An 11202-nucleotide genomic window follows, 5' to 3' on the forward strand; every position below is an offset into this window, starting at 1 on the left:
CTCGTGGCTCCGTGCTGTTTTTTTTTTTTGACGGAGGCTTCGTGATTTTGGAAAGAAGGAGTATTTGCTATACCTGTTGTTCCATTCTAGTGGAAAATGACGCAACGATGACAAAATAACAAATTGCTAAATTGAAAATATGTGCTGAAAATCTATAAAAGACTCCCTTTTCCTTTTGTTTCTTAAATTTTTTTTTTCTACTTGTAATGCTTTGACTTGTATGACATTTTTATGCGATTGAGTTGAATTTATTATACTATGTAAGTGAATTTATTATACTATGCGATTGAGTTAAATACCGACCATTTTTTCTATTTTCACTAACCGTCTCTGATGGTCGCAATTTGCCCGAATTTCAGTAGTGAAATTTGATATGCATTGTAAAAAAAAAAACATAAAGCATTTTTTTTTAATAAATAAAATAAATAATAAAGTAAAAGCGCATCATTTTTTTTTTTTTATAATTTAATTAGTGTGATATGATTTTTAAAGTATACTAGGGCGACTAATGTGCACGTTTTGTAGCTATTTTACTTTCATTGCTTAATCGATCAGCTCAAGCATTATAACAATAACTCCACAAATTACATAAACCCGAGCTCACTGAACTTTGAGATATAAAATCAAACCAAGACAAGCAAACCAGACCACTATTTTCACATTCAATATTGAATCATTTTAACTCTAGCTATTTTATCAGACCTTCGATCATACATTAGCTTACCAACTTTTAAGTATCAAACCTTGTAAAAAGCTCATTCGAAAATTGAAAACGAGAATAAAAAAATAGCTTGGGCATATCAAGTTTGAAACGCTACACCGTTCAGCAGATGTATGTAAATATATTGAGTTTATAACTATCTTGCTTTTATTAATAAAGGAAAAAAGCGTACATGCTAAAATAGATACTTCGAATTAATTTCTCTACAAAAATTTTCTTCATCTTATGAATCTAGCTTCACTCACTCTAGAAACAGAAAACTAGAAGCTATGAACAACCTTTGACATGATCTTGTTGTCTTAGCTGGATAATATAACGATCTGATCCAATAAGCCGATAACTAAACTTCTCTTTGAGTTGCTTAACATAGCATATGCTGGATATATATTGTACATGCTTGATACTGCTGGACCTGGAAAATCAATTAGTTTATCAAAGTTTATTTTTCCCACAATCAGAAAATAATGGACAGTTGAATTTTATACATCTTGCCTTTGAATACATTACACGAAATAATAATTTGACAGTTGAACCAAAAAACTTACTCTGAATCAATTTTCTGCCTATGCCTCAGATTAGTCATATACCATGTTTAACCAGCAATATCCCTGAAAGAGCTTAGAAAAATCAGTAAAGGATGAAATATAGTGATACGAGACAATTAAATCTAGCTCATGTAAATAGTATGTACCTAATGTGCTTTGCACGGATGATATGTAGTTCTTTAATAAGAATATCCCTTGTTCCTTGTAACTCTCCGATGGCATCTTCGATCTTCATTCGATCTTGTGGTGACTCTACTGAACATTTCACTCCAATTTCAACCACAGACTTTATGCACTTCATTTTCCTTTCATTTTCTGCCAAAAGTTCGCCTTCATTTCCTTCACCTGCATCATTCGCGCCATCATCTAAGAGCTTTGGGTCAATGATGTTTATCAATTGATTAGGCAATAATGTTGCTGATTTATCATAATTATGCAGGTCTAAACCTCCTTCGAACATCGTATCAGTGGGATTTTTGGAAGTCATCAACTCTAACAACACAATGCCGTAACTGTATACATCACCTTCCTTAGAAACCACGCTTCCCACACCATACTCTGTTAAAAAATTATCATCAAAGCAGAGAAAATATACACTTGTTAAAAGAAACAAAATGAAATTGAACATGTTGGAATTGTGTCATTGTTTTGTTATTACCTGGAGCTGCATATCCAACTGTTCCTTTGACAGCAACAGAGCTACTGTTATTTGTAGTTGCACGCAAATGATACCTTGCCAACCCAAAGTCCCCAACATGAGCAACCATGTCATCGTTGAGAAGAATGTTACTTGGTTTTAGGTCGCAATGAATGATAGGTTCATCACAATCATTGTGCAGATAATTCAGTGCACTCGCCACATCAATTGCAATCTCTACCCTTTGAAGAAGACTTAGGGTTCTCAAATTTGGATCCGTATGAATCCATTGATGAAGTCTTCCATTTGTCATGTACTCATACACCAAAGCCTTGAAATCATTGCCTTGAAAGTCAGTACTCGAGCAAACAGTGACGACCTTAAGAAGGTTCCTATGACGGATACTTCTTAGTGCTTCACACTCGGCCATGAAACTTTTGGTAGCTCCTCTCTGTTCAAGGCTGATGACTTTAACAGCCACAACCATGTTACTCTCTGGATCAAGGTGATGTGAATTATTGATCCGAAAATCAACAAAACACAAGGGATATGTTTAAGTCTAATTCTATACAGGAAATCCACCAAGAATTAAACAAAAACTAAGATTAATCAATTAAGAATCCACCTAATTAATCAATCCAAACGAATGTTTTAACTAAAACAAGCAAAACAGCAATTGATCGCAATCAACAAAAACTCAAGTATGCAACTTAAGAAATAAATCTGAATATTAATCTCTATATATTTATTTGTGTGTTTACAGCCCTATTTATAAGACTTAGTTTACCTAGGAAGATTAGGACAAGTCCCTAATTCAATCCTAATTAAACTAGAATTCTAACTTGCTTGAAGAGCAAGCACCTTGGCGCACAAGCATACACCAAACTGATTTATTTTGCTAACTAACTGATTTTTAAAGCAACTAAATAAATAAATAAAAATTAAAGAATTAAATAAAGATTAAAGATCCTAATGCTTGAACCAAGAAAAACCCTTTCAAGTGAAAGGTAAAAACTTGTAAGCAAAATCTAAGTAAAGAAAATTCAAGAAAGTTCAAGAAAGTGAACTAGACTCCAAGAAAAGCCACTAAGCAAACCGTGGCTTTGCTTTGATATCCAAGAAAGTGTCCATGCAATGCTTGGCTTGAATCAATGTTTAGGGATAAACTTTCTTGATGCATGATAAGCAAATCTTTGAAGTTCTCCATGCTTAGACTTGCATCATCCTCCTCTTCTTCGAAAGAATTTGTCCTCAAATCTCGAAGTTCTTCATCAGGAATATACTTAGCCAAATCGCCAACATTGAATGTAGCACTAACTCCATATTCTCCCGGAAGTTCTAACTTATAAGCATTGTCATTGATCTTCTCAATAATCTTGAAAGGACCTTCACTTCTAGGCATCAACTTATTCTTGCGTTTTCCTGGAAATCTTTCCTTTCTCAAATGTAACCATACCAAGTCTCCAACATTGTAACCTTGTTGCTTTCTATGCTTGTTTGCTCTAGCTTTGTACATGTCATTTACTTTCTCTATTCTTGTTCGAACTTGAGCATGTAATTTCAGCATACTTTTCAACTTAGACTCGGCATCTTTGTGAATTAACTCACCCTTAGGGAATGGAACAAGATCAATTGGTAGTTTCGGATTCACTCCATAGACTACCTCAAAAGGACTATGTTTGGTAGCATATGTAGGTGATCTATTATAAGCAAACTCCGCATGAGCTAACTTGATGTCCCAATCCTTTTGTGTCTTACTCACTAACCCACGCAAAAGCGCACCAAGAGTACGATTAGTAACCTCGGTTTGTCCATCAGTTTGTGGATGGTAAGATGTACTAAAGAGCAATTTAGTTCCCACAAGCTTCCATAACGACTTCCAAAAGAAACTCATGAACTTTGTATCTCGATCACTCACAATAGTTTTCGGAATTCCATGCAATCTAACAATCTCTTTGAAGTATAATTCCGCCACTTTCATAGCATCATCCACTTTGTGACAAGGAACAAAATGAGCCATCTTAGAGAACCTATCCACAACAACCATAATAGAGTCTTTCCCCCGTTGTGTTCTCGGCAATCCCACAATAAGTTCCCGTTGTCTATAGGCTGCCTTATTAGGTAATGGTGCTCCCGGAATCAAGTCAATTTGATGCTCTATCCCACGAATAGGAGGTAGTCCCGGAGGTAATTCCTTAGGAAAGACATCCTTGAATTCTTCTAAAACAGATTCCAATTCATACGACCTCTTTGCATGTTTATCTTGATCAATTCGAATCTCATTAGAAACAAGTATATATACCACATTGTTGCTGCAAATCTCTTTTTCTAATTCCCTCTCACTAATCAAATAAGAACTCTTCGAATTAGAGGTAACATTAGAAGACTTGTTGCTTATCAAAGGTTTTAAAGCAACCGGTCTCTCTTTTTCTCCTTTTCTCACAACATACACATTAGTTCTTCCATCAAACTTCACAAATCTATCATATTGCCAAGGACGGCCTAATAGTATATGACAAGCATCCATAGGACAAACATCACACAAAACTTTATCATGAAATTTACCAATTGAAAAGGAGATTAAGGCTTGTTTAGTTACCTTAACATCACTCGAATTATTAAGCCAATGAAGCTTATAAGGGCTTGGATGTTCAGTAGTTGGCCACTTCAATTTGTCTACCAAAGTAGTAGATACCACATTAGTGCAACTCCCCGTGTCTATGATCATGTCACACAACCTATCTTCTACCTTGCACCTTGTAAGAAAGATTTTCTCCCTTTGATTGTTTTCCATAGGTACGGTTTTAGAGTGTAGTGCCCTTCTTAGAACCAAACTTTGACCATGAGTCTCGGGATCAATTTCGTCAATATGCCCCTCCTCTTCTTCAAAGTTTTCCTCTTCGTTCTTTTCTTCATAGTCACTACCTTGCTCACACTTAGCTTGTTCTTGTTCCCACTCTTGAGCAGTCATTACTCTTTTTGATGGACAATTAGTTGCAATGTGACCAACACTACCACACTTGAAGCACTTCCTATCTTCAACAAGCTTTTTAGGAGCTTCAAATTTTGATTTAGTCTCCTTGTAGTTCGAGCTAGAACCACTTTTCTCCAAGCTGTTCTTCTCAAAAGGTTTAGTGAAACCTTTTACAAAGGGCTTAGTGTACGTCCCTTTCTTCCCCTTTATCTGTTTTTCAACTTTCAAAGCTACCTTGCAAACATCATCAAAGGACCAATATTGTTGCAATTCAACTTTTTCAGCAATATTATCATTCAACCCCGAAATAAATCTAGCAATCTTATGCTCAACTATCTCTTCTAAGCCACATAGCATGCATAACTTTTCAAATTCACCAATATAATTCTCAACAGTCATAGAATTTTGTTTAAAAAGTTGCATCTTAAGATAAACATCTTGAATATAATCACTAGGTACGAACCTTTTTTTCATGTGCTTCTTGAGTTGTTCCCAAGTTGAGATTCTTGCACGCCCCTCCTTATGCCTCTTCTTCTTTAGATTATCATACCAAAGACTAGCATAACCGGTCAGTTTCAATTCAGCCAATTTGCATCTTTTCCTTTCATCATACTCCTTGTAATCAAATAGTGTCTCGGCCCTTCTAATCCACTCAAGGTATTTTTCAGGTTCATTCATACTCCCATTGAATTCGGGAAGATCTAATCTAAGGTTCCTATCATCATCTTTTGGTCGATCTCTCCTCCTAGGCCTTGGTGATTCATCACTTGAGGAATAATTATTTCGTGGCCTCCTTGGGTTCCTCCTTGGTTGTTCTTCCTCACTTGAACCAGAATTAGGGTTAGAATTCCCTTTCCTTGAAGAATCTCCAGCAAGAGTATCAAGCCTTTTTAATATCTCATCCATCCTTGCTGCCAACTCGTCAATTCGCCTATCTCTTCTAAGGTTTTGAGCTTGTTCTAAGGTTAATCCCCTTGGAACTTGTGGAACCTCCTCGTCACTCATGATTCCTACACAAACCAAGTCAGTTCATGCAAAAATCTTGATTAAAAGATCGAATCTTGAAGGAAAACTAGGCAACAGAAAAGCCGGACTCCCAACCGCAAATCAGTGCACAAACACCAAATGTTTGAGGCTGTGTAGAGCTCGTTACTCAACTAAAAATTATGAACTTTTATATGGTGATAGCTGGACGTTTTTAGAGTTCAATGCAAAAAGAATCACGTAAAAATTCCCAGCCAATTGTTCCCAGTTTAATTTTTCCCGAAGTTGCGCAAACCGGCTCTGATACCAAAGATGATGTGAATTATTGATCCGAAAATCAACAAAACACAAGGGATATGTTTAAGTCTAATTCTATACAGGAAATCCACCAAGAATTAAACAAAAACTAAGATTAATCAATTAAGAATCCACCTAATTAATCAATCCAAACGAATGTTTTAACTAAAACAAGCAAAACAGCAATTGATCGCAATCAACAAAAACTCAAGTATGCAACTTAAGAAATAAATCTGAATATTAATCTCTATATATTTATTTGTGTGTTTACAGCCCTATTTATAAGACTTAGTTTACCTAGGAAGATTAGGACAAGTCCCTAATTCAATCCTAATTAAACTAGAATTCTAACTTGCTTGAAGAGCAAGCACCTTGGCGCACAAGCATACACCAAACTGATTTATTTTGCTAACTAACTGATTTTTAAAGCAACTAAATAAATAAATAAAAATTAAAGAATTAAATAAAGATTAAAGATCCTAATGCTTGAACCAAGAAAAACCCTTTCAAGTGAAAGGTAAAAACTTGTAAGCAAAATCTAAGTAAAGAAAATTCAAGAAAGTTCAAGAAAGTGAACTAGACTCCAAGAAAAGCCACTAAGCAAACCGTGGCTTTGCTTTGATATCCAAGAAAGTGTCCATGCAATGCTTGGCTTGAATCAATGTTTAGGGATAAACTTTCTTGATGCATGATAAGCAAATCTTTGAAGTTCTCCATGCTTAGACTTGCATCACAAGGACTCCTTTGAAAACAGACCCAAAACGACCCGCACCAAGTAAATTAGCTTCCGAAAATCTGTCAGTTGCTTTGAGCAGTATATCATAAGATACTTTTGAAAAGGGCTCTACCAAGTTCAACTCTGATCCACGAGACAACTTGTTCTGTTTCCTCCTTGAACGAAGTAGAAAGTATACAAACGACACTATCGACACAGCAACAATCAAAGAAGCTACCGCTATGATAACATTCATAGCAACAGACAATTTTCCCCTCTTTCTTTTTGTAGTAGGACTTGGTGGACATGTTGGCAAATGGAGCTCAGGAATTCCACCACAAAGTTTGCTATTCCCAAGAATTATCAAACCAGTTTGATTTGCAAAAACTCCATTTTTGGGAACCTCTCCCTCAAAGTTATTACATGATAAATCCAGTAAGAACAATGAAAAGTTGGCCAAAAATTGAGGAATTGTGCCAGACAACTTATTATGAGAAAGATCTACAAAATTCAAACTTGTTAATGACTTGAAAGATGGAGGAATAGATCCAGTGAATAAGTTCCCTCGCACACTAAATGTAACAAGGCTAGTGCAACTACTAAGGGTGGTAGGGAACTCTCCGGATAAAGCATTTTTTGATACACCCAAATTCACTAAATTATTCAGTTGCCCAATTTCAGCCGGGATGGTTCCTTTTAATTGATTGCCGGCCAAGAGTAGGTCGACTAACATCGAAGAAGTATGGAATAGTTGTGGAGGGATAGCTCCTCTGAGGTTGTTTTGTAAAAGTGCTAAATGCACTAAATTTGTACAATTTCCTAGACTCGCGGGTATTGAACCTTCAAATCTATTGTTGTCAGCATATAACACACTCAAAAGTGATAAATTTCCCAATGAAAAAGGAAGTTTACCGGTGAAATAATTTTTGTGAATGTCAAATGTATATAATTTTGTTAGCTTTTCGATTTGAGATGAAATATGTCCACTCAATTGATTACTTTCCAGATCCAAAATCCTTAAGTTGATGAGGTTAAATAGCCCTGATGGAATGCTTCCATAAATTTTATTTTGCTGAAAATCTAATGAAGTGATGGTTGTGGACAAGTTACCTAAAGAATCCGGTAGCATCCCACCAAAATTATTATCACCACACTCCAACTCTTGTAGATTACTGCAGTTAACAAGAGTTTGTAGAAAATCTAAGTCATTTGCTTTTCCTGTCCCCAATTTATTATGCGCAATCTCTAAGATTGCCAAATTGGGCATATTTCTACCACTAAACATGTTACCTATAAAATTGTTAGAGGAGACACCAAATATTACCAGATGGGTGAGGTTTGCAAGAGAGACTGGGAGCTTTCCATGGAAGAAATTTTCAGATATGATGAACTCGGTGAGTTTAGGAAGATTAACCCCAATATCCAAGGGAAGAGTTCCTTGGAGTTGATTAAATGCTAAACCAACCTTATGGAGCTGAGAAAGATTGTAAAATGAAGGAGGAATAGTACCTGAAATACTACAATTACTTATAGCGAAATAGCGTAGATATTTGTGTGTTGCTCCAATGCTGTCTGGAATGCTTCCGTGAAAAGGATTGCTAGATGCAGATAGCATCTGCAAGGAAGTCATATTTATGACTACCTTGTTGAGGAGATCACCCTCAAGTTGGTTGCTAGAAAGTGATAAATCTGTCAAGTTGGACAGGAGGCCAAGTTGAGATGGAATAATTCCAGAAAGATGGTTTTTTTCTAGGTAGAGGACCTCCAGATTCGAGCAACGAGATATATTTGATGGTATTTGGCTTTCAAAACTGTTATCCTCTAAGAATAGGACCCTTAACTTTACTAGATTGCCAATTTGAGGTGGTATGTGGCCTCTAAAACTATTGTTGTATAAATCTAGATGTTAGGAATATAGGAAAATATATTATTGTGATATATTTTCCATATAGATCTTATGATAATATATTTAGGATAATAATATATCTTAGTGATATTCTAAGATAGATTTATAGAAGTTTATATGATAGAGTTTATATTGTGTAAGTTATCTTTTGTAGGTTATCTTTTGTAGGCTATAAATATTAGCCAAGATCATCAATACAATTCAACTCATTCTCTCATAAATAATTTGGCAAAATGAAGGAAGCTTAAGTTGCCTACATAAGGTGATAGGGTTCCCACCAAATTGTAGTTTGGAAGATGTAAGCGAACGACTCGATGTGGATGCTTGGTGCCACAAAAGACACCATGCCATTCACAAATAGGAAGGGATTCATTCCAAGAGTCTAAAACTCCATGAGGGTCATGGGTTATTTGTGACTTAATCTCTAAGAGGGCAACACGCTCAACACTATTAGGCAAGACGGATTGGAAAGGCTTAAGAAATGAGTAACAAAAACGAATACCAAACTGAATGTGGGACTCATGGCACTCTTACATGATTTCCAGGAAATAAATAATAAGGTGATATTATTTGTGTAGTATGTTTATGAGTTAATATGCTCACATATATATACTACATTATATAAAACGTAGGACAGGAAGACAGTAATACTAATTTTTTTGGATAGAAATTTACATGTCCGGGGAAGTGGGGAACTATCCAAGTCAAGATTGACGCCTTGCAAGCACTAAATCACACGGCAATCCACAGACTCGTGACTTTAATTATATTGCTAAGAGCCTAAGATGGTCAATTATTAAGAGTTTATGAAAATTTATTTCAAGTGTATACAAAATGACTATCACTTTTTTATATTCAATAAAATTAATATAAGTTAATTAAAAGTATTTATATTTAGTAAAATAATTTAATTTTAATAAAATTATTTAATTTAGTGAAATTAAGGTGAATAGAATAGGAATTTAGTGATATTGCAGTTTTAAAATTTCCCAACTTTTTTATAAACGTTGATTATGTGCGATTTGTACTTACATATTTATAATTTTAGTTTTCATTTTGGAGAATCATCTGCTAACAAAACCCTCTAAAACCCATCCCCTACCTTCGAAAACCCTAACCGAAACCCTAGCAATGGTGGGGGAGGTTTGGTTAGAGTTTTTTCGATAGTGGGGGGGGGGGGGGGATAGTTTTAGAGTTCGTTGGGGACGGAAGGAGGTTTCGGGGAGGGGGTTTACTGGTTCAATCGTTCAGGGGAAGAGGGAGAGGGGCGACGTGTGACAAGGGGGAGGGGATTAGTGTCGGCGTCGGGGGGAAGGGAAGGGGGAGTGGTGGCTGGCAGAAATTCTTGCGTGGACCTGGTCCACAATAATATTATTGTGGACATAAGGTTAAAACACACGTAACTGCCATTATATTCAACATAGTGGCCCTTAATTTTAATATACTACGTAATAACCTTATTTTTAACATAGTAACCTTTTTAAAAACTTGTGTGACCTTTAATGTTATTATAAACTTAAAGCACGACATTATGTTGAATAGTGACCTAATTTTAACATAGTGGTGTTTATTATTTATATTGACCATTGTATTAAAAATTTTATCAAAAAAGTTAATTAACCTCTTATAGCTTATGACACGCTAACTTTTATTTTAACATAACCTTTATTTTAATATAGTGACTTTTTTTTTATTATTATTATTAACAAAACAATCATGTTGTCTCTAATATTGGCAGTCCATAATAAATTAGTGTGAATCAGATCTATTTCAGAATTTGTAGGTGGTTGGTGGAGGGTTTTTTTTTTCTAAAAAAAATTATTCAAATTTTTTTTAAGAAATAATTATTTTTTTTTTTTTTGAAAAGAAGAAAGAATTATTTTAAGAAAGAATTACTTTAAGTTTTAATTAAACTATTTAACGAATTTATTAAAAAATTAAATAAAATGTTAACCGGTCATTAAGGTTGTAGGTAAAATATCTTGTTCTAAATAAAAATCCTCTAAAAGTTGTAATATATATTTAAAAATAATAAAAAAGTTGACTTATTTTTGACGGATTGCTGAAAGGTTTTACAGTATTTTTTTTTTTTTTGACAATTTTTCTTTTTAACATGTTATTTTCATTCTTATGCTTTATAATAAAAGTAAAAGTCATGAAAGATTGAAAGCTAAGTATACTAAAGAAATTTAAGGGATACAATTATAAAAATTGAGGGGTTAGAAAATGAGAGAATACATCTCAATTTATGCTTTGTTTTATTATTTAGATTTTTATATATATAAATTAGACTTTTATAATAAAAAAAATGTGGGGCCCCTCAAAACGGGGCTAGAGCCGACCCTGATATTCCTTTTCCTCTATCTTGTAAGGAAACAAACGAAAAAAAATTATTTTTACAATTGTGTATTTCCTTCAAATTA

At 34.6% G+C, this 11202-nt stretch overlaps 1 pseudogene; it reads right to left on the reverse strand.

Moving 5' to 3' along the window:
* Positions 1-1313: 1313 nt before the first annotated feature.
* On the reverse strand, positions 1314-9302 carry LOC145623425 (uncharacterized; annotated as a pseudogene).
* Between the last annotated feature and the right edge of the window lie 1900 nt (positions 9303-11202).

The sequence above is a fragment of the Chenopodium album genome, unplaced genomic scaffold, assembly GCF_948465745.1.
Source record: "Chenopodium album unplaced genomic scaffold, dcCheAlbu1.1 scaffold_44, whole genome shotgun sequence".
Taxonomy (NCBI): domain Eukaryota; kingdom Viridiplantae; phylum Streptophyta; class Magnoliopsida; order Caryophyllales; family Amaranthaceae; genus Chenopodium; species Chenopodium album.